This window comes from Pogona vitticeps, chromosome 6 (assembly GCF_051106095.1).
Source record: "Pogona vitticeps strain Pit_001003342236 chromosome 6, PviZW2.1, whole genome shotgun sequence".
Classification (NCBI taxonomy): domain Eukaryota; kingdom Metazoa; phylum Chordata; class Lepidosauria; order Squamata; family Agamidae; genus Pogona; species Pogona vitticeps.
In genome coordinates this window covers 64,681,837-64,704,202 of record NC_135788.1, presented here as the reverse complement: position 1 = coordinate 64,704,202, position 22,366 = coordinate 64,681,837, and the positions used below count along the sequence as shown (strand labels likewise).

The following is a 22,366-nucleotide window of genomic DNA, read 5'->3' as shown; positions in this document are numbered from 1 at the left end:
GAGGGGAGGGACCACGGGGCGGCAGGCGGGGGGGGGGGAAGAGAGAGGTGGCTCTCGGGAATCGAGCGCTCAGAGCTGCTTCTGATCGTGGAGCGTACGGGGATTTTCCGTCAGAAGGTGCTAATGAGGATGATGCGCTGTCAAAAGAGCGGTTCTCTTTCCCTGAAAGCTTTGTGTATGTGTATGTGTGAGAGAGGCTTTGGCCGAGTGGCTCATGGGAGTTTCCTGTTATACGCAAGGACGCGAGGGGTGGGAGCAAGGCATTCACACGAGTCATCTGGCGGCCGGCCGATGTTTCACGGTAGGCCCGCAGGTTGTTTCCTGCTACTAGATCCTATGCGCCCCCCCCCTCCTACTTTGCGTTTAACGCCTGGTAATACTACGGACTATAGGAGGATTTGACTCTTTTTTTTCTGTAGATTTTTTTCCGTGTAATAAGAGAAATGGAAAAACATTGCAATTTGACAAAGCTCTCTGCTTGCCACACCTAAAGGGGTGAAATTGTGTAGTCTTACACACACAGTATTTTATTTTTATTTATTTATTTATTTGATTTATATCCCACCCATCTGGTATATTTATACCACTCTGAGCGGCTAGTACATCCCAACAATTCTTATTGTAAGTGGACGCTGACCTCTGTGGGTTCCATTGAACTTCAGAAGAAAAATCAGGTTGAGTTTTGTAGATTACAGTAAATATTTTGGCTGTGTGGATCATGCAAAACTATAAATAGTTCTAAAAGAAATTGGTAGGCATTTAATTGTCCTGATGTGTAACCTTTATTCTGGATGTTAGGTAGGAGACAGAGCTATATTTTACAGTACCTCCCTGTTACTTCAATCTACTGTATATGCAGGCCATAGTTTATAAACAACGGGCTTCGATTCAGAAGATACCATATTAACAGCAAAACAAACAGACAAACAAACAAAAACACCAGCAAAAACAGACCAGGACAAAATCGTTCTTACCAAGGTATTCCTAGTTACTAAATATACATATGAAAGCTGGACCACAAAGAAAGCTGACAGAAGACAAATGTATTCTAGATCAAATAAAGCCTGAATTGCCACTAGAAGACAGAACAGCTGAACTGAGGCTACCATCTTTTGAACATATCATGAGAAGACAACACTTGCTGGAAAAGACAATAATACAAAGAAGAATGGAAGACAGTGTGAAAAGGAAATATCTAAATGAAATGGATTGACTCAATAAAGAAAGCCACAGTTTTCAGTTGGCAAGAGGTGGCAGGGCTGTTATTAAATCATTAATTCATATGGTTGCTATAAGTCAGACATATCTTTGCAGCACTTAATTACAGAATATGTTAATATATGTTTGTTCAACCCTGCAGGAATAGAAAACCACCAATATAGATTAATTAGCAGATGTGGAGAAAACCAATTCAATCATTAATTAAAGGTTGCAAGCAAGAGTTTAGTTTTGTTCCTAATAGTGTGGTTTTTTGCTATTTCATAACATGGCTCAGTCATCCAATTTATTGTTACAGGTGAAAGGGACTCTCTTCCATTTAGCTAACTGTGATAGAGTGGAAAAATAGTGATTTCTTCAATAGGTTGTAGTTGCTCCAGTTTATTAAGGATGTTTCCCATCACCAGCAGGGATTTCAGAAGCAATTTCCTTGCAATTTAGCAAGAATCTACTGAAAGGATTAGTGTTTCCTAGCAACAAGTTAGAAGCAGCTACACTGGTATTGATTTTTTGTGTGTGACAATTACATCATTCTGATGGGTTCTCCCCCCTCAAAAATCCTCTGCTGGGATGCTTAAAGGACAAGAAACAATGATTAAAAGCAGCTACAAGTCTACATACAGTGCTATAGCATTTTTCTGCCCCTGATTTCAAACAGGCCAATCCAATGCATGGTTATTCAGAAGCAAGATCTCCGTGTGCCAGACCCCACAAGGAGGCGTTTTATAAGATTTCCCTTACAGATCTACTTAAATGCAAATTTACAGGGCAGATTACAGAAGCCTGTAGGTCGCTGTGACCAGCCTTGCTAGCTAATCACTTTTTCCAACTCTCTAGTCCCTTTGCAGGGCTATCCTTCAGCCCAAAACTTTATTTATTTATTTATTTATTTATTTATTTATTTATTTATTTATTTATTTATTTATTTATTTATTTATTTATTTATTTATTTATATCCCACCCATCTAGACCGAAGTCTACTCTGGGCAGCTAACAACACAGAAGAATAATAAAATAAACAATGGCATCTAAACCATAAGGATAACAATAAATTAAATATGGACAGGAGGAAAGGCCTGCCTAAAGACCCATGTCTTGAGTTGGTTCTTAAAAACGCCCAGCGAGGGAGCCAGACAATTTTTTTTTGGGGGGGGGGGGAGAATGTTCCAGAGGTGAGGGACCACTTCTGAAAAGGCCTGGTTTCTCATTCTTTCTCTTTGGGCCTCCCTTGGCATTAGGCCTCTCAGCCGTCCATCTTAACTAAAGCAAGGGATTTGGGTAGATCTAGGTGGCAGTGCCAAAGAATGCTCCAACTACCGTACAATTGCACTCATTTCACACGCTAGCAACGTTATGCTCAAAATCCTACAAGGTAGGCTTCAGCAGTATGTGGACCTAAAACTCCCAGAAGTACAAGCTGGATTTTGAAGGGGCAGAGGAACCAGAGACCAAATTGCTAACATGTGCTGGATTATGGAGAAAGCCATAGAGTTCCAGAAAAACATTTACATCTGCTTCATTGACTATGCAAAAGCCTTTGACTGTGTGGACCACAGCAAATTATGGCACGCTCTTAAAGAAATGGGAGTGCCTGACCACTATAGAGCTTCTCCATCTTTGGCTGCAGTGAATATAATCAATCTTATTTTGGTATTGCCCATCTGGCGATGTCCATGTGTAGAGTCGCCTCTTGTGTTATTGGAAAAGAGTGTTTGTGATGACCAGCATGTTCTCTTGACAAAACTCTATTAGCCTTTGCCCTTTTTTGTTATGAACTCCAAGGCCAAACTTACCTGTTGTTCCTTTTATCTCTTGACTCCCTGCTTTAGCATTCTAATCCCCTATAATAAGAACATCTTTCTTTGGTGTCAGTTCTAGAAGGTGTTGTAAGTCTTCATAGAATTGGTCAATTTCAGCCTCTTCAGCATTGGTGGTTGGTGCATAAACCTGGATTACTGTGATGTTGAAAGGTCTGCCTTGGATTTGTATTGAAATCATTCTATCATTTTTGAGATTGTATCCCAGTACAGCTTTTCCCACTCTTTTGTTGACTATGAGGGCTACTCCATTCCTTCTACGGGATTCTTGTCCACAATAGTAGATATGATAATCGTCTGCATTGAATTTGCCCATTCCCGTCCATTTTAGTTCACTAACGCCCAGGATGTCAATGTTTATTCTAGCCATCTCCTTTAGCAATTAAGAACCTCCAATTATAATATCTTAGCTGATTTGCTTTTTAAAAAACTTTTTAAAGGTAAATTATTAGTACTGTTTTTAATTACATGACTTTCCCATAAACTATCTTGAGTCCCATTTCTATTAAAAAAGCAGCACAGAAATGAAATGAAATGAAATGAAATGAAATGTAATGAATGAATGAATGAATGAATGAATGAATGAATGAATAAATAAATAAATAAATAAATAAATAAATAAATAAATAGGTGTTCCCTTGTATAGCATGGCCATGTTTCACTATGACAATGGAGAGTTGTAACACCACTTGTCATGTTTGTAACATGTAAAATGGATAGATTCCCTCCGTTGAGGGAATTATATGAAACCAAACTGGCTACATAGCTAGGTGTGAGAGTGGTCAGGTAAAGTGCCGACTCTCCTAGCATAATTTTATGTGTCTGTGTCAACGGGTATTAAAGCATGAGAACTAATCCTCTGAAATCATTATGAATTGATTTTGTTTTGTGTGTGGGCAGCCTGTACTGCATAATATCCCCTGCTCACATCCACAAATACAATATTGTACTTTTTCTTTTGTGTTGTGTAATATAAATTAAACCTGAAATGGCTACATTGCATGTTTCAAGTTTTGTGTTTTTGATAATAACAATCTTTTATGTATTGTAACACTGAGTATCAGTGGGAGGGAGGCTTTTAGGATCTAAAAGGATTTTTTCTCCCGCATTTGACCTGCCCCACTCTCTTCCTGTTTGCTTTGCTTCCTTTTTGTTTCGTTAGTAACAGTTATCTCCTTAGCTTAACTTTCCACGATTATGTCATTTCTTTAATAATGATGTTTATACTATATTCCTGGGAACTCAGCATTTCTTTTCCAGGTGATGCAATAACTTTTTTTATTTAAAAAAGGCCCTTCTTTGCCTCTCTCCCTGCTGAAAAAAGGTTAAATTCTATTGGTGAGTTTGCCCTGCTCCACTTCTTCTTTTCTTTTCCTCTAACACAGACCTGGTTCCTGAAAGATACAGTTTCATTGCATACCAAAGTCTCCCTCCACCCAATGGTTGGATTGTGCAGTCATTTTATTATCTGCAACTGATAATTTTAATATTTAAAACAACTTATTACTAGGAAGAATGAAATGCAACATGGGCAGAGTCAGCAGACATCTGCTTGATAGACAGACTATGACGGCATTCAGCTACTGAGTTTTGGGCAAAGTTCCTTCCTACCTCTACCTGGAGATGCTGGAGATTTGAGTGTGGCATTGTCTGCATGCAGAACAGGTGCTTGCCCGCTGAGGCACAGCTCCTCCTAAAGATGCTGATCTTTTGCATATCAGAGGATGCAAACTCTACTTTACAGCTGTCCTGAACCTTCTGTTCAGGGAAAACAGTACTCTTGCTCTGTTGTGTTTGTAAATTATTAAATAAAAGAGGATGGGAAACTGTTTGGGGGGAAATCCCTGTTTTTCTGTTTCAAGTCATAGCACTTAAACTCTGACACCTCAGGTACCTTGTTTCTCTAGAAATCTCTGCTCCTCATAGAAACCACAGGATTTATCAAGACATACATAATTTGAAAATGTAATTACACCTCAGGGCACTTCTGTAGTTTAATGAGTGGGAAAACCTCTCTCTCTCTCTCTCTCTCTCTCTCTCTCTCTCTCTCTCTCTCTCTCTCTCTCTCTCACACACACACACACACACACACACACACACACACACACACACACACACACACACACACACACACACACACACACACACACACACACACACACACACACACACACACACACACACACACACACACACACACACCTTTCTACAGGAGTTGTCCACATCCCCTCTCCCCATTTCTAATTTTGATACAGAGTGTTGGCAGCCCTCCCCTATTCTAACAGAAACTATAGATACTCAGTATTTTCTGTGGGCAGGGCGGCATTTGTGCTGAACCACATTGCTAAAATACAGTCAATAATGAGTTAACATGGCAATATTTTCTGGCCTTATAAATCATACTTCCTTTTTTTCAGCTTACCGTTCATATGTTTGGATATAAAAGGTGCAACACGGAGTCATAGTGACTCCACTTAATGTTCTATAGCAAGAAATCCCCAAGTGGTGTAGTGGAGCCGGAGCTTCCAGGACCAAAGTCTCAGGACTCTTTTGAGTAGTAGCAGTTATGATACTATTGATATGCCCCCAGGCTTCCCTTTTCCTTCAGAGCTTAGCTGCAGTCATCTCACTATCTGGGAGACAAATGAATTTTCCCACAAATGACATATTGTTATAAGCTATCCATCTTGAAATGTAAAGTATTTAAAGGTGGTTTGGTACTGAATGGAGAATTTTGAACCATTAGTTACTAAAACATTCACACACACACACAAAAAGTTGTTGATAGGCACTAATCCAGCAGCCCACATCCTTGACTACTATCAAATTTACTGTTAAACCACTGGTTTCAATTGAACAGAACTGTGCTGTCACTGTTTCTGATACAATGTATCTGATCCCATTCTGTGACTGTCTGCTGGTTCAGAATAATTTTGTGCCTCTGTGGGAAGTTCAGTCTGGATACTGTCCTTGACTTATCTAGTCATGATCCGGATCTTCCCAGTAGTTACAATCCTCTTCGCCAAGCACTCTTTGTCATGCTTACATTTTTTAAAATTCCTCATTACTCATTTGCAAAGTTCTGCACAGCTCTGTCTTGCAAGGAGTGGGATTTTATGCACTGGTAATTCACTATAGTATGACTGACAAATATGACCTGTCTGGCTCAGATTCATTTGGCAGAATATTCCAGCAGCATGGCCATGGTCAAAGAAGGCTGGGAATTCTGAGAGCTATAGTCCACAATACAGTAATTTCAGTGTAAACTTTGTTCTTTTCTGTGAAGGATTGTATTAGTACAGACAGTGGAGGGCGGGCAGTAGATGAATTGACCCAGTGAATGCTGGAAGGATTCTGGCTAGAGATGGGCAGAAACTGAAAAACAAACCAGGAAGTTCATAGAAAATCGCTGGTTCATTGGTTTGGGTTCGGTTCATCAAAACCGCCAAACCCGACCCAACCCAAACAACAAACCTTTTTTGTGGTTTCACAAACTTTCTGGTTAGCTTCCCCTCTGCCCCCACAGGCTCCCCTGCCCCCTGCCCCCATCGCCTTCCTCCCTGGTCCTGTTGCCTCCTCCTCTTCGTCCTCCACCACTTACACCACCACCTTGAGAGACAGCAGCCCAGCTTCCCTTCCAGGAGCCAGCCCTGCTGTCTCTGTGCATTCATCTGCCTATCAACTGATTTCTCTCTGTTGCCATTCTTAATGCCAGATTTTTGTCCATTCATTTTTGGTTTTTTGCACACACAAAAATGTTTAGTTGAAAGTAGAGTGGCACTGCTGTCAAAAGATGGCACAAATTATATTAGTTTATGAATAAGTAAATAAACACCTGATATTGTGGCTAATATTGCTGGGACCCTTGAAGGTGCTGCCAGTATAGATATAGGAGCACAATTGGTAACTAGGTTTTTGCCAGAGTTTTGTTCCTGTCTCCGTCTCCATGTGGTGTCACCTGTTGTATGTCTGTAGTTATTTAAGGGGGGGGGCTATTATTTGTAGGCGAGCACAGTATAGCATTCTCCAGAATGGGCTGTGGGGTCACTGATGCCACATCTCAGTGGTCCCAGCTGGAAGTTGTAGGGGACAACTAATGGTGTTCTATCATTCTCTTTGATAAGTCTGTTTTCTAGCAGGTTATTCCTAGGTAACAATAATTCTACCATGTTGAATGAGCAGTGTAGTTTAAGAAATGCCAGCTCTAACTCCCCAGATTCTTGAGTCCTGGGGCTCTGAGCAAATCTGGTTATATCAGAGCTTGGTTGAAGACAGTGGACTTGGTGGGTGTGTTCCAGATGGAGGCATGTAGATATAGGTAGCGGCTGATGGATTTCTAATATAAACTAATGCTGATGTGCCCTTGTGCAGTTGTGTCATGGTACCCAGAAAGTGTACTTGTTTGGACTGGTCTAGGTTGATGAAAAGGATAAAAATTCCTTTCTCCAGCGATTCCTTGCCATAAGCCCAGATGATAGTGGTATCATTGATAAATCTCAAGAGGAGAGGTTTCTGGGTAAAGGGTCTGGGGAAGCATGTTCCAGTTCAGCAATACATATCTTTGCGTAGCATAGTCCATATGTTTACTGTTAGCTATGCTACTCATCTGGAAATATTTATTGTTGTTGAAGTTGAAATAGTTACATGTGATTTGGTAGCCAGATTCACTGCTACCTCATTTTGGGCAATATATTAGAATGATTATAGACCATCTTTATGAAGAATTATTGATGTAAAGAACCTGGACACCCATGGTGGCTAGCATGGTGTCCACTGGAAAATTATGGATAGATTGTAAGTTCCTTATGAAGTCAATTGTATCTATGATGTAGCTAGGGGAGTCAGAGGCATATGGTTTAAGAGTAAAGTCTACATATCCAGGTGATGGTATTAATACTGGACACAATGGTTACCCTGTTTGTGTACTTTAGATAGGATCTTATTTTGTATTTGTTAGGGTACATGGACGTCTCTAGAGAATTCTTTTATTAGGCCTATTAAGTTCTTTTTAGTATTCGGCAGCTGGATCTGTGTAAAATTGGATGTTAAGACAACTGTCTCAGCTCCTGTGTGTAATCCAATTGGTTGATGACTACAACAGCCCCTTCCTTGCCTACCTCTTTGATGATGATATTGCGGTTAAATCTGGGGTTGTTAAAGCGTTGCTTATGGCTCACTTTTGCCAAAATAATGGTTGTAAGTAATGGTGGAAAAGCACAAAAGAGAACAGTTAAAAAAAAGTACTCAGCAAGAGTAGTACATCCATGAAAAAGAAATAAGGGTAGTTATGTAGTAATTTTGGTCATCACTGACACAAATGTTTTTGTGAAATCTGTTTTTGGGCCCCTCATCCTACTTTCACTGAATAATGAATAATTATTTGCATTTAAGACAAACACTGTACTCTGCATGCAATAAATAAATAAATAGATGAAATAAGAACTGGGTTTAATCACCAACTCCTCCAGAAATAGCTGGGAAAGATTCCCCTCTGAGACCTGCAAAACTACTGCTAGTCAGTGCAGAAAATATTGAGCTAGATGGAGTAACACCCTCAACACAAGGCAGTTGCCGATATTTCAGTATTAATTGCTTCACATTTACTACAGTGCTCAAAAACATTTTATATAAGATCTCCAACCATCAGCTGGATTATGTATTCACCTCAGACCAACACAGCTGGGACAGCACTAACCAGTTACTAGATTGCAACTTACTCAGCTTTCCAGTCTCTTCTTGCACTCTGTACATACAAGTATTTGAAAGCCCATTGAGTTAGATATCAGTACCTTAATCAAAGTACAGTATAGAAACAATACTACAGGATAACACAACAAGCTAGAATCTACCCAAATAAGTTCGCAGATTCTGTTTAAATACGTATATGTATTGGTGAAAGTACATGGAACACAGGATCAGAAGGAGACATATATATGGAACAATGGATTTGCGAACATAGGTTGAAAGCTTCCTGAAGGTGTAACAGATTAACATACAACCACCCAAATCCTCTTCCTAAATTACGCTGGCATTAATAAAAATGATGTAAATTTTGGAGGCGAACAGCCTTAACTTAAGAAACGATTGCAGACATTATCTGTTGCATAGAAGAGGTGGCAAGAATACAAAGCAACACAGAGGAATTATACCAGAAAGATTTGGATATCCTGGACAACCCACATAGTGTGCTTTCTGACCTTGAGCCAGACGTCCTGGAGAGTGAAGTCAAGTGGGCCTTAGAAAGCATGGCTAACAACAAGGCCAGTGGAGGTGATGGCATTCCAGTGGAACTATTTAAAATATTAAAAGATGACGCTGTTTAGGTGCTACACTCAATATGCCAGCAAGTTTGGAAAACTCAGCAGTGGCCAGAGGATTGGAAAAGATCAGTTTACATCCCAATCTCAAAGAAGGGCAGTGCCAAAGAATGCTCCAACTACCGCACAATTGCACTCATTTCACACGCTAGCAAGGTTATGGTCAAAATCCTACAAGGTAGGCTTCAGCAGTATGTGATCAGTATTATATCCCGCCCATCTAGATTGAAGTCTACTCTGGGCGACTAACAACATACAAGAATAATAAAATAAAAAAACCAATGACATTTAAACCATAAGGATAATAAATTAAGTATGGACAGGAGGAAAGGCTAAAGACCCATGTCTTGAGTTGGCTCTTAAAAACGCCCAGCGAGGGAGCCAGACAATTTTTTTGGGGGGGGGAGATTGTTCCAGAGGCGAGGGGCCACTGCTGAAAAGGCCTGGTTTCTTATTCTTTCTCTTTGGACCTCCCTTGGCATTAGGCTTCTCACTCATCCATCTTAACTAAAGCGAGGGATTTGGGTAGATCTAGGTGGCAGTGCCAAAGAATGCTCCAACTACCGTACAATTGCACTCATTTCACACGCTAGCAAGGTTATGCTCAAAATCCTACAAGGTAGGCTTCAGCAGTGTCTGGACCGAAAACTCCCAGAAGTACAAGCTAGATTTCAAAGGGGCAGAGGAACTAGAGACTAAATTGCCAACATGCGCTGGATTATGGAGAAAGCCAGAGAGTTCCAGAAAAATATCTACTTCTGCTTCATTGACTATGCAAAAGCCTTTGACTGTGTGGACCACAGCAAACTATGGCAAAATCTTAAAGAAATGGGAGTGCCTGACAACCTTATCTATCTCCTGAGAAATCTATATGTGGGACAGGAAGCAACAGTTAGAACTGGATATGGAACAACTGACTGGTTCAAAATTGGGAAAGGAGTATGACAAGGCTGTATATTTTCTCCCTGCTTATTTAACTTATGTGCAGAATACATCATGTGAAAGGCCGGACTGGAGGAATCCCAAGCCCCAATTAAGATTGCTGGAAGAATATGCAGATGATACCACTGATGGCAGAAAGTGAGGAGGAATTAAAGTACCTCTTAATGAGGGTGAAAGAGGAGAGTGCAAAAAATGGTCTGAAGCTCAACATTAAAAAAAACACAAAACTAAGATCATGGCCTTTGGTCCCCATCACCTCCTTGCAAGTAGAAGGGAAAGATATGGAGCCAGTGACAGAGTTTACTTACTTGGGCTCCATGATTACTGCAGATGGTGACAGTAGCCACGAAATTAAAAGACGCCTGCTTCTTGGGAGAAAAGCGATTACAAACCTCGACAGCATCTTAAAAAGCAGAGACATCACCTTGCCGACAAAAGTCTGCATAGTCAAAGCTATGATTTTTCCTGTAGTGATGTATGGAAGTTAGAGCTGGACTATAAAGAAAGCTGACCGTTGAAGAATTCATGCTTTTGAATTGTGGTGCTGGAGGAGACTCTTGAGAGTCCCCTGGACTGCAAGGAGAACAAACCTATCCATTTTGAAGGAAATCAACCCTGAGTGCTCACTGGAAGGGCAGATCCTGAAGCTGAGGCTCCAGTATTTTGGCCATCTCATGAGAAGAGAAGACTCCCTGGAAAAGACCCTGATGTTAGGAAAGTGTGAAGGCAAGAGAAGAAGGGGGCGACAGAGGATGAGATGGTTGGACAGTGTCATCGAAGCTACCAACATGAATTTGACCCAACTCTGAGAGGCAGTGGAAGACAGGAGGGCCTGGCGTGCTCTGGTCCATGCGGTTACGAAGAGTCAGACACGACTAAACAACTAAACAACAAAAAAGCTGGGAGGAGGGTAGATTTTAGTGGGAGTAGGCGTTCCGCCAAGTATCGAGGCGTAAACCATTTATGGCTTTATATATCATCATTAGTACTTTGAAATCAATGTGGAAATGAACGAGCAGCCAAAGCAGGGCAGCCAGAGTAGGGGTTTTCTCACCCCAGTAAGAAGTCTTGCTGCTGCGTTCTGCACCATTTGAAGCTTCTGCATCAACCTAAAACATAGCCCCACATAGAGTGCATTACAGTAGTCTAATCTTGAGATTACAAGTGCATGGACCAGACTGGTGAGGGCCCCCACATCAAGATAGGGACACAGCTGGGCAATCCGCTGAAGATGAAAATAGGCAGTACAGACCACTGACGCTACCTGGGTTTCCATGGTGAGCACCAGGTCATCATGGACCCCCACCATTGAATTCTTAGTGGTGAGAGTCACCTCCCCCAAAAGAGAGGGAGCTCCCCAAACCACTTACATCAGGCCACCCACCCTCAGGACCTCTGTCTTGTCCGGGTTCAGCCTCAGACTATTCACCTGTATCCACCCCAATACGGCCTGAAGGGATGAAATGGCATCCACTGTTAATGGAGAAAAGGAGATGTAGACCTGGGTGTCATCAGCATACTGGTGACATGAAGCCCCACACGCCCTGATGACCTGACCCAGTGGCCTCATATAGATGTTAAACAGCATTGGGGAGATAGCCGAGCCCTGCGGAATCCCACAACTGAGGCTCCATGGGGCCGACTCACTCTCCCCAAGGTGTACTCTCTTGGGACAGTCCTCCAAGAAGGATCGGAGCCAAGCTAGCACCAGACCACCAATTCTCAGCTTGGAGAGCCTCCCCAGGAGGATACTGTGGTCGACAATATTGAAGGCGGCTGAGATATCCAGAAGGACCAACAGAGACATTTTGCCCCGTCTGCCTCCCTCAGCAAGTCATCAAACAGTGCGACCAGTGCCATTTCCGTACCATGCCTGACTGAAATGGATCCAGGGCATTGGTTTCATCCAAAAGGGCCTGGAGCTGGTCAGCCACCACCCTCTCCACCACTTTGCTGAGGAAAGAAACATTGGCGACAGGCCTAAAATTGCCAATGTTGTCTGCTGCAAAAACCTGGTTTCCTAATGGGCCTAATGAGTGTCTTCTTGACAGTCCTTGAGAGGAATGGCTCCTGGAGAGACCCATTAATTATTTCAGGGGCCTATTTGGTTTTTATAGGCCTGGCTGCTTTGATTAGCCAGGCCAGGAAAGGGTCAAGGGAGGAGGTGGTGGCACAAGAGCAGTCAAGCGATTTGGCCACCATATCTGGCATCACAGACTGAAAGAGATCGAATCTCATTGGGCAAGGAGGAGCACTGGACATCCCTTCTCGATCTACTCTGTTCAAAAAAGGAGAGCGCTCCTGGCAGATGTCCTCCACTTTAGATTTTTAAAATGCTGCAAATTGGTTAGGTGAAATACTAGTAGGAGGCCTGTCACTTAGACCAATTCCAGATAGATTGCGGACCATACAGAAAAGTTCTGCCTGCTAATTTGAAGCTTCACTTATCTGGACAGTGAAATAAGCTCGACTGGCAGCTGTCACCCTGGTAAGGTAAAGGTTAGCCGTGATCCTGACAGCTTTATGATTATAATCTGTTGGGTTACGTCTCCACTTGCACTCTAGCCTTCTCCTACTTTGCTTCATAGCTTGCAGCTGCTGGTTAAATCAGGGTGCTGAATGAGCTCTGCAACAGGTAGGGCATTTAGGAGCGATCATGTCAACAGCCCTGGTAGCGGCAGCAAGCCAGCCATCAACCAGAGCCTTAACAGGAGCGCCAGTCAGATCAGCCAGAATCCCTCTCATGGAGTCCTGGAATCCTATAGGATCCAGTAACCTTTGAGGGCAGACTATTTAAATAGATCCTTGCTCCCCGCGGAGAGAGCGAGCCACGGAGAGGTTTCATTTAATTATGCGGTGATCTGACCATGACTTTAGCCATCTTATGAGAAGAGAAGACTCCCTGGAAAAGACCTTGATGTTAGGAAAGTGGGAGGGCTAGAGGAGAAGGGGACGACAGAGGATGAGATGGTTGGACAGTGTCATTGAAGCTACCAACATGAATTTGACCCAGCTCCAGGAGGCAGTGGAAGACAGGAGGGCCTGGCGTGCTCTGGTCCATGGGGTCAAAAAGAGTCAGACACAACTAAACAACAACAACAACAGGGGTATGTGCCTCCCTGTACAAGTGATAATTTCTAGAATGTTTTTTTTTAATATGGGGCAATCTTCCTCCAGAAGTTACCCTATTTGCATAGCTATGCAAGAAGAGATAGAGGGATGGATAGACTGTACACTACTTTAGAGCAGACAGGTTTCTATGACAAAAAACTATCCCATAGAAGACAAAAATTTACATATAATATTGCCATATGAAGAAGAATATTGAATTACAATGTTTTCCTTTGCCATCTGCTTTTATTTCTGGAAGTGCAGACGTTGATATTTTAAGTTTAAGTAATATTAATATTAAGGCACCTTCTCCGTACGCCAAAAAAGCAAGTTAGTGGGCTAACTTTATTTGAAACAGTTACTGTTGATCTCTGAGTTAGTCTACATTATAATGCTATTTTAATGCTAAAATTCCCGAGTTACCTCGGAGGAAATGAAAAAAAAAACAAAACAAGAAATTAACACATGCATTCCAAACATATTTCTTATGTTCTGTTTTAGTGTTGTAAATCTCTGTAAAGCACTTGTAAATTGCTTTTGTTAATTAGAAGTGATTAGCTGATTAGACTGCCTAGAGTGGTCGCAAGATCAGATAGGCGGGATATAAATAAATAAATATAATCTGGTCATACACAGTCCTTCATCCTCTCAATACTGGTTATTACTCAGAAATAACCACCACTAACTTCAAATATCACAATCCTAAATTTCCCTTGCATATACCTTACTTAGCTATTGGCACCCTGTCAGAGTTTACATTTCATGCTTGACAAGCAAAAAGAGAAAATGGAAGAAAAAAAAAGACCAACTCTAGGATGTAATCCTAAATGCTATAATCAGAAAGTAAGAGTTATACTTAGTGAGACATTTATGTAAGGATGTTTATGATCATGCTCCATCTATCAGTTTCACTATTGGTTGTTGTGGGCTTTTCGGCCTCTTCGGCCATGTTCTGAAGGTTGTTCTTCCTAACATTTCACCAGTCTCTGCGGCTGGCATCTTCAGATGTCCTCTGAAGATGCTGGCCACAGAGACTGGTGAAAAGTTAGGAAGAACAACCTTCAGAACACGGCCCAAAAGCCCAAAAAACCCACAACAACCATTAGATCCCAGCCGTGAAAGCTTTTGTGAATACAATTTCGCTATTCTTTGCACATTTAATGAAAGACATTTCTGTATATATGCTTCCAAGTCCAGTAACTCTGACTTGATTTAATGAAACTAACTTTGAAATAAGTGCACAGGATTACATCTTTACCTCATACATTTATTCAGAAAAAAGAAAGTGGCACTTATAAAAGGATTTATTTTTTGTATTTTCCATGTTTAACTCCCATCCTGAATTTGGCAGGCAAATGCCTTTTTGAAGTTTGCCAGAATTCTCCACCATCGTCATTACTACAGTATATTGCTTCTTGCTTGCCATTAAGGATTTTAAGTAAAAGGGGACAGAAATAGGTTAAGGATCCTAAATCCAACTTTTCAGATGCTATTTCATAAAGAAAAAGATACCCATTACAATAATCAGTGCAAAGAAATAAAACAACGTAAAAGAAAAAACAATAAGTCTTTTCGCATAAGATCCAAGAAATGAAAAGGAAATTTAAACCTGTTAGGGTCACTCAAAAGAACAACAGGGGGGAACACTATCTGACCATGATAAAACAGCAAAAAGATGAAAACAACATACTGTATGGAAAAACTATTCTGAGAAGCAAGAATGATCGATTCCTTTGAAGAAGAATCCTGTGATGAATAAACTAGTTTTCAAAAGTACTCGAAGGAAGCACTTGGAAGAAATAAATCTCCAGGTGTAGATACAATACTGGTGTACCTGTACAAGCGATGGAAACCGAAGCTATCAAAATCTTAATAAGAATACGCCAACAAATATGAAAAACAAATCAATGACCCACACACTGGAAACGTTCGATGTATACAACAACCCCCCCCCAAAAGGAAACAGCACGGAGTGTAGTAACCAGGCAACCACTGCATTAATTTCCCATGCAAGCAGAATTATGCTCAAGGTGTTGCTACAATATTTTATCAGATATGGAGTAAGAAAAGCATTTTTCCCAAGGTGGAGAGAGGAAGAGATACTAAAGTTCAGACAATCTGATACTTTTCGGCTTATTAAAAACCGTACTAGACAAAAGCTACACGGCAATGTAACCATTTATCTCAACATTCAAACTTTTCCTTCCCGCTTTTCCTTCCTTGGTGCTCTGAAAGCCATATCCCCTTCTACGTTAAGGGATCCATCCGTGTGTAGGTTGAAAGTCTTCCGCTATATACAGTATTCATGTATCCCAGAAGTTTTTCACCATAGAGTTTCTACTGATAGAGCGACTACTTCCAATAATAGCGCCTTCCGATTGAAAACCTCCGTAGGCGTCACTCTCCTCTTCCTCGCTCTCGCGGAGAGAGGGGGGGGAGGCGGCTCTCGGGAATCCTGCGCTCAGCGCCGCCTCCTCCCTCTCCTCCCCCCCCGCCGGCCCCGTGGTCCCTCCCCTCGGAAGGCGGGCGAGGCGCCTTTTAGGCCCCGCCCCGTCCGCCAGCCAGTCGCCTCCGCTCGCTTCGCCCCGAGCTCCTTTTCTTCGCCCCCCTAGTAGCAGCAGCAGCAACGAAGACTTGGGGCGCGAGCGCCTGTCCCTGTCCCTGGGAAGCCCGCCGCCCTCCTGCAGCCCGCGAGCGCGAGGCCGGCCGCGAGCGCGCGCGCCGCTCTGTCGGCTCCCTCCCTCCGCCCCTCGCGCTCCCGCCCCGTCCGTCCGTCCTCGGAGGGCCCGGCTTGTCCTCGGCAGGTGAGCGCTACCTGCCTCGCCGCCCTTCGGCTCCCTTCAGACCTCCGCGCGCTGGGCCGGGCCGGGGCGTGACCGGGCGAGAGAGGGTCGACGAAGGCGGGTAGCCGGCCTCCCAACAGCTTTGGTGGAAAAGGAGCGGCGGGAGGGCAGAGGGTTGGGGTTGGGGGAGGGGTCGCTTTTTTTGCGGAGCCTCCGGAGGCCTAAATAGCCCTTCCTGCTTTGGGAAGGCGACTGTTCGCTTTCTGGCCCGTCCCCATTAAACCGGTTCCCTTGTCCTTGCCTCTCTCCCTCTCCCCCCCCGCCCTTTTTCTGTCTGGGGCGGCCGCCGTGACACTCCCTCTTGTCCGGCCCTGGTTCGCCTCCCGTGTTCTTTTCTGGAGGTGGCTGGTGAGCCGGCCGAGGTTGGGTGGAGCTGGCGGAGGAAGCGGCGGCTCTGCTCGTGTTACGTGGAGTCGATATAAGGGAGGCTTCTCAGGGGTGGGGTGGGGTTTGGTTCTCCGGCGCTGCTGCTTTGCTCGCCTTCCTTTGGGAAAGGCTTATCTTTCGGCCTCTTCCGCTCTCTATCCGCAATGCTCAATTTCTTAAGCGAGGAAAGGAGGTTGGCCTGCAGGGAGAAGACCCTCCGTGTTTCTGTGGCCGCTTCCCCAGGAATTGGCCCTCGCAGGGGAGAGAGGGAGGCAGGCAGGCGTGGTTCTGAAGTGGGGAAAAAAAGTGGTGTATAGGTAGGTCAGACCGGGAGTTCTTCCAGGTTAGTGTCCTATTTCTGGTCGTGACTAATGAGATGTTTCTAGGAAGCTCACAGGCCTGAGTTCTCCTTGCAGGTGAAGGCAGGTACAGTACACTGCATCTTATCATGTAGATTCTATTTAACTTCAGATGGCCAACATCTGTTGGTTGGCATATGTAATTTTACTTAATTTATTTGAATTTGAAGCTGTTTATTATTGCTTTCAGTTTGTTGAGTTAAATTTCTGTGACCTAAATGCAGGCTCTAGTCTAGGGATGAGACAAACTCATGTTTTCCTGGTTGTTTCCCTTAAAGTAAGACTCTTGAGAGAACAGGATGGCTGGAATCTAAATGATTTTTGCAAGGTTTTTATTGTGTATCTATCTACAATGGTATAAAAGTTTTGGAACATACATTTTGGATTTCTAAAAATTGATTGATTGCAAAAAAATGAACCAGTTAAGTGCAGGAAAGCTGTTATAGGCACGGCTCATGGAATTTGAGGTGTAAATTATTTATAGATTTAATTTCAGATTGGTAGCTGTGCAGGGGCTTTCAACTTTTATCATGAAGAGTCTGATGAACACATAGCAAGATAGTTTCATACCATTAAATGGCATTGAACACAAGTGCTCTTTTGTCCTGCAGAAGGATTGCCCATTTTTCTAGGACTTCCAGAGTAAGACTTGTTGAATAGAATCATGTTGTAGACCTGTCTGAATTAACAGGACTTTTACTATGGATATAATATACGTGTAATTGTATTATTAGGTCCTTATACTGAAAATGTCAGTCATCTTTAATTATTTCTCATAATTTGCTGTTAGAGGTCCTTGAGTTAAAATATTATGATTTTTCCGTATATACTAAACAATTTCTATTTAATTTATTCAGTGGAAAATGCTTATCATTTGCTTCAGTATTTTTTTTGTATGCTGTGAAAATGTTTACATAACTTGTAAACTTCGGCTACACAAAAGTAGAAGTAATTATAAAATACAGAGAATTCTTGTAAATTCCATGAGATTAGCAAGAGTTTTCTTGTAGCAGTAGCTTCAGGGGTGAAACGTCCAACTACAGTGGTACCTCAGTTTATGAATTTAATGTGCTCTCCAGGACATTTTGTATTGCGAAAAACTCGTAAACCGAAATGTGGTTTCCCATAGGAACGCATTGAAAACCAATTAATTAATCTGTTCTGGAGGTCAGAAAAAACTCCAAAAAAGTATTTTATCTGTTCAAAACTCTTTATAAAGTGCACTTTAAAGGCATAAATACTGTACAGGGACATAACTAATCAAGCAATAATACTTCAAACTTCCAACTTCAATTTTTAAAACATCAACTTTTAAAACATGGCAAACTGGGAAAACTTGCTTCGTATTGGGAAAAAAATCGTAAACTGAGGCATTATTTTCAATGGATTTTCATTTGTAAACTGAAAATTATGTTAACTGAGGCGTTCATAAACCGAGGTACCACTGTGCAGTACTTTCTTTAAAAATGCTGAACATTATGTGTCAGAGGGTTTTGAAAGTACAGTGTTTGTATAAATGTTTTGTACCCTCATTTCTAAAATAAGGTTGAGGAATTTAAGGCTTGTGAGGTGTTGGATTATAGTTTACACAGAACCATTGGCCATCTTGGTTGCAGATTAAAAGGAGGTACAATCCAAATATATTGGAGTCCTCAGGGTTACCAGCTCTTTTCTAAAAAATTTACAGCATTGTTTTTTAAATTATGTATATCTACAATTTTCAGAGACCATGTTTTACATATGCTTAAGGCCAGTTTTATGTTGTGTTTGGTTTTGATATGTGTGAAATATTTTTCAGTAATTTTAACAACTTTGCAGAATTTTTATTAGCTTTTTTGAGGCATATAGAATCCTTAATTTTTTTGGTGTACTGTTCATTAATTTTAGAACAAATAATATATTTTGATTTCTTTCATGGGCAGGTTTTCCAGGACCACATGCTGTACATAACACATTAGTATATTCAGTGTCCTGATTCCCCCCCCCCCTTTAATGCTAGAATTCTCAGTGTGCGTGTTCAAAGGAACTCGTAAATTAATAACATAATATGCTGTTTTAACTAGTTCAGCTGTACTTTATTTGGAAATAATGAAGACCTGTACTTGAATACCACTATGTAGGTGTAAGGCTCTTCCATGGAAAGCAGTGGTGTCTTGGATTAATTGGTGTCCTCCTGTGGAAGAGCTTGTATGGGCAACTTTGAAGGCTGATACTTCATTCAATACCTTTGTTAATAGCTCTGGGAAAAAGAACTGGCAATAGTCCTGTCTTTTTGGAAGGGGGGAACAGTTGGCTCTTTTGCCTGCGTCTTTGTGCATGCAGATAGTTGTGTTTATCTGTTCTTGAGGCTATGCTATGAAATGCACATCACTATTGAAGTTGTTGCATAAAGCAGTCAAGACCATATCAACAAGGTTCTGATCAGGAATTTTGTTTCTGTACTGCAACTCCCAACTTTTTTGTATAAATATAGGGATACCTAAAACACAAACAATTGTCATGTGGAGTGGATATTTTGGTATATATTTAAATGTGTTTACTAAATTTAAACATTACAGCCTGGAATAAGATGTGGCCTTAGAGCTATCATTTAAATGTGTTTGATAGCTCTTAAATGTTCCTTTACCTGTAGCTTAGAGGACCAGGAACAAATATTTTTAATCAAATTTTATTTATTGTTGTTTATAAAATTGTTTACAATGGATTTTAAGTGAACAGACTTTTTGCTGGCCTTTTTAAAAGTGGAATTCTGAGACCTACCATCAGTGATACTATTTGCATGTTTTCAAGTTGATTCCAACTTATGGTTATCCTTCTCAGCAGTTTCTACCTGGAAAGTACTCAGAGTGGTTTAACAATTTCTTAGTCATGTGGAAAAGACATAAAGACCTGAGTCCAGGGATTTGTTTTGAGTAGCAGAACTGAACAAATATCCATTCTTGTTTACTTCAGTTTCACAAGTGTTTCTTATTTAGCCATATAATTTAGGATGATAAGCTAACAATGCTTACTTCTGTAGTTCAAGTTGCTTGAAGATCTGTTGGTGGACCCTAGTCTGCCTTCTGCCCTCCCTTATTCAGACACTTGATAGGAACATTGCTTTCCATCACATTTCTTTGGTTAATGTAGCAGAAAATGTTTTCTTAGTTAGCAATTTTAAAGTATTTCAAGTCTTATATGTCAGCATACTAGGTGCTTCTTTCCCCTTGGTCTCATACATAGTTTATTATCCTGTATTGGATGAAACTGCTAAGTGAAAATATTTCAACAGGGAGAACTTGTCTCAGTGTGTACCTGATAAAAACAACATGAAGTTGTTCTGCCTTCTTAGCAGTTACATGTGTACAGTCTGAATGTAAATGTTTAGTTCAAAATATTTTGTATTTTATTGTATATCAACTGATATATCTGTGCCACATATAATGTGCTGTGTGCTAGCTTTAATTTCTTACCACAAGATAAGGGAACTCTTTTTGGCACCAGGCCCATATTCCAATGGTAGGGTAGAAAGATAGCATATTGGAAACTGATGACTCCAGTCTTTAAGGGGTGATGAATCGGGTTGAAGAACAAATACAAATTTTAAAGGAGCTATCCAAGGTACTAAGGATAGGGTCCAACACCTTGGATAGTTGTAAACTTTTAATTGCAATCCAGATCTGATTCCCACCACTACTCCCGAAGTCAGAGTCTCACTGGGGTCACCATCAGTGTTGACAAGGCCAGATGTAATTAGTGTTTTGAATATTTTCCAAACAAGCATAGAAAGCAAGCGTAAATTTTGGGCATTCTTATTCAGGAGAAAGGTGCAACAGTTTGTAGGCAGGCAAATTATACTTTAATTCTACATGGTATTCAAAATTCAAATGCCTTAAAATATTTTATATTCAATCGGTGATCTGAGATAACAGCAGAAGAAGCTTTCAGGCTATTTATTGCATTTCTACCCCACCCATCTAATCGATTGACTGCTCTGGGCAGCTTCCAACATGTATAATAAAACATTATAAAAATAACATTATAAACATCAATAATCAAATTATTCAAAATGGAAAGAATAAGAAGAAATAAATCAAATAGTAACTGGAGGGAAGGCCTGCCTAAAGAACCAGGTCTTCAATTGGCTTTTAAAAATGCCCAGCGAGGGGGCACGGATCTCAGGAAGATTATTCCAGAGGCGAGGTACAACCGCTGAGAAGGCCCGGTTTCTTGTTTTTTTGTTCCGGATCTCCCTTGGTGTCAGGTTCCTCAGCCTCACCTCCTGACTAGATCAGGTGATAAGGGTAGATTTTGGTGGGAGTAGGCGTTCTGCCAAGTATCAAGGCCCTAAACCGTTTAGGGATTTTATGTAAGCGTTAAAACTTTGAAATCAACGAGGAAACAAATTGGCAGCCAATGCAACACAGCCAGAGTAGGAGAGAGATGGTGATATTTTCTCACTCCACTAAGGAGTCTGGCTGCCGCATTTTGCACCATTTGGAGTTTCCGCATCAGTCTCAAAGGTAGCCCCATGTAGAGCGCATTACATTGGTCTAATCTCGAGATTACAAGTGCATGGACCAGAGTGGTGAGTGCCCCAACATCAAGATAGGGACGCAGCTGGGCTATCCGCCAAAGATGAAAAAAGGCAGTACGGACCACTGACGCCACCTGAGTTTCCATGGTGAGTGCCAGGTCCAGGTGGATCCCCAAGCTGCGAACCTAACACTTTGCAGTAAGAGTCACCCCCCCAAATGTGAGAGAGTTTCCCAGACCGCTGACGGTGGGGCCACCCATCCTTAGGCCCTCCGCCTTGTCCAGGTTCAGCCTCAGCCCATTTTCCTGCACCCATTGCAGCACAGACTCCAAGCAGCGAGGGAGTTTTGCAAACCACCGATGGAGGGGCCACCCACCCTCAGGACCATTCGCCTGCATCCATTGCAGTACAGTCTCCAGGCAGCGCTGAAGGGACGGAACAACATCCACTGTTGATGGAGAAAAGGAGATGTAGAGCTGGGTGTCATCAGTGTACTGATGGCACAAAGCCCCACACCCCCGATGACTCCACCCAGTGGCCTAATATAGATGTTAAACAGCATTGGGGAGATAGCCGAGCCCTGCGGAATCCCACAACTGAGGCTCTATGGGGCCGACTCACTCTCCCCAAGTTGTACTCTCTGAGGACGATCCTCCAGGAAGGATCGGAGCCTGGCAAGTGCCAAGCCACCAATTCCCAACTCGGAGGGCCTCCTCAGGATGATACTGTGGTCGATGGTATCAAAGGCGGCTGAGATATTGAGGAGGACCAACAGAGACATTTTACCCCTGTCAGCATCCCTTCGTAGGTCATCATACAGGGCGACCAATGCCGCTTCTGTACCATGGCATGGCCTGAAACCTGACTGGAACGGATC

At 42.0% G+C, this 22,366-nt stretch overlaps 1 protein-coding gene across 3 annotated transcripts in view; it reads left to right on the top strand.

The window, feature by feature from the left end:
- The first annotated feature begins 239 nt into the window (after positions 1-239).
- Positions 240-22,366, top strand: part of RALA (RAS like proto-oncogene A) — a 38,908-nt gene continuing 16,781 nt past the window's right edge. Inside the window, exon 1 of one of the 3 annotated variants that reach the window (XM_078377475.1) lies at positions 240-301. The gene's annotated coding sequence lies outside the window, so the exon portion shown is untranslated. Of the gene's footprint in view, positions 302-16,072; positions 16,210-16,726; positions 17,041-22,366 lie in introns of those variants that run through there. The other 2 variants (XM_073003756.2, XM_078377476.1) reach the window with 2 other exon arrangements.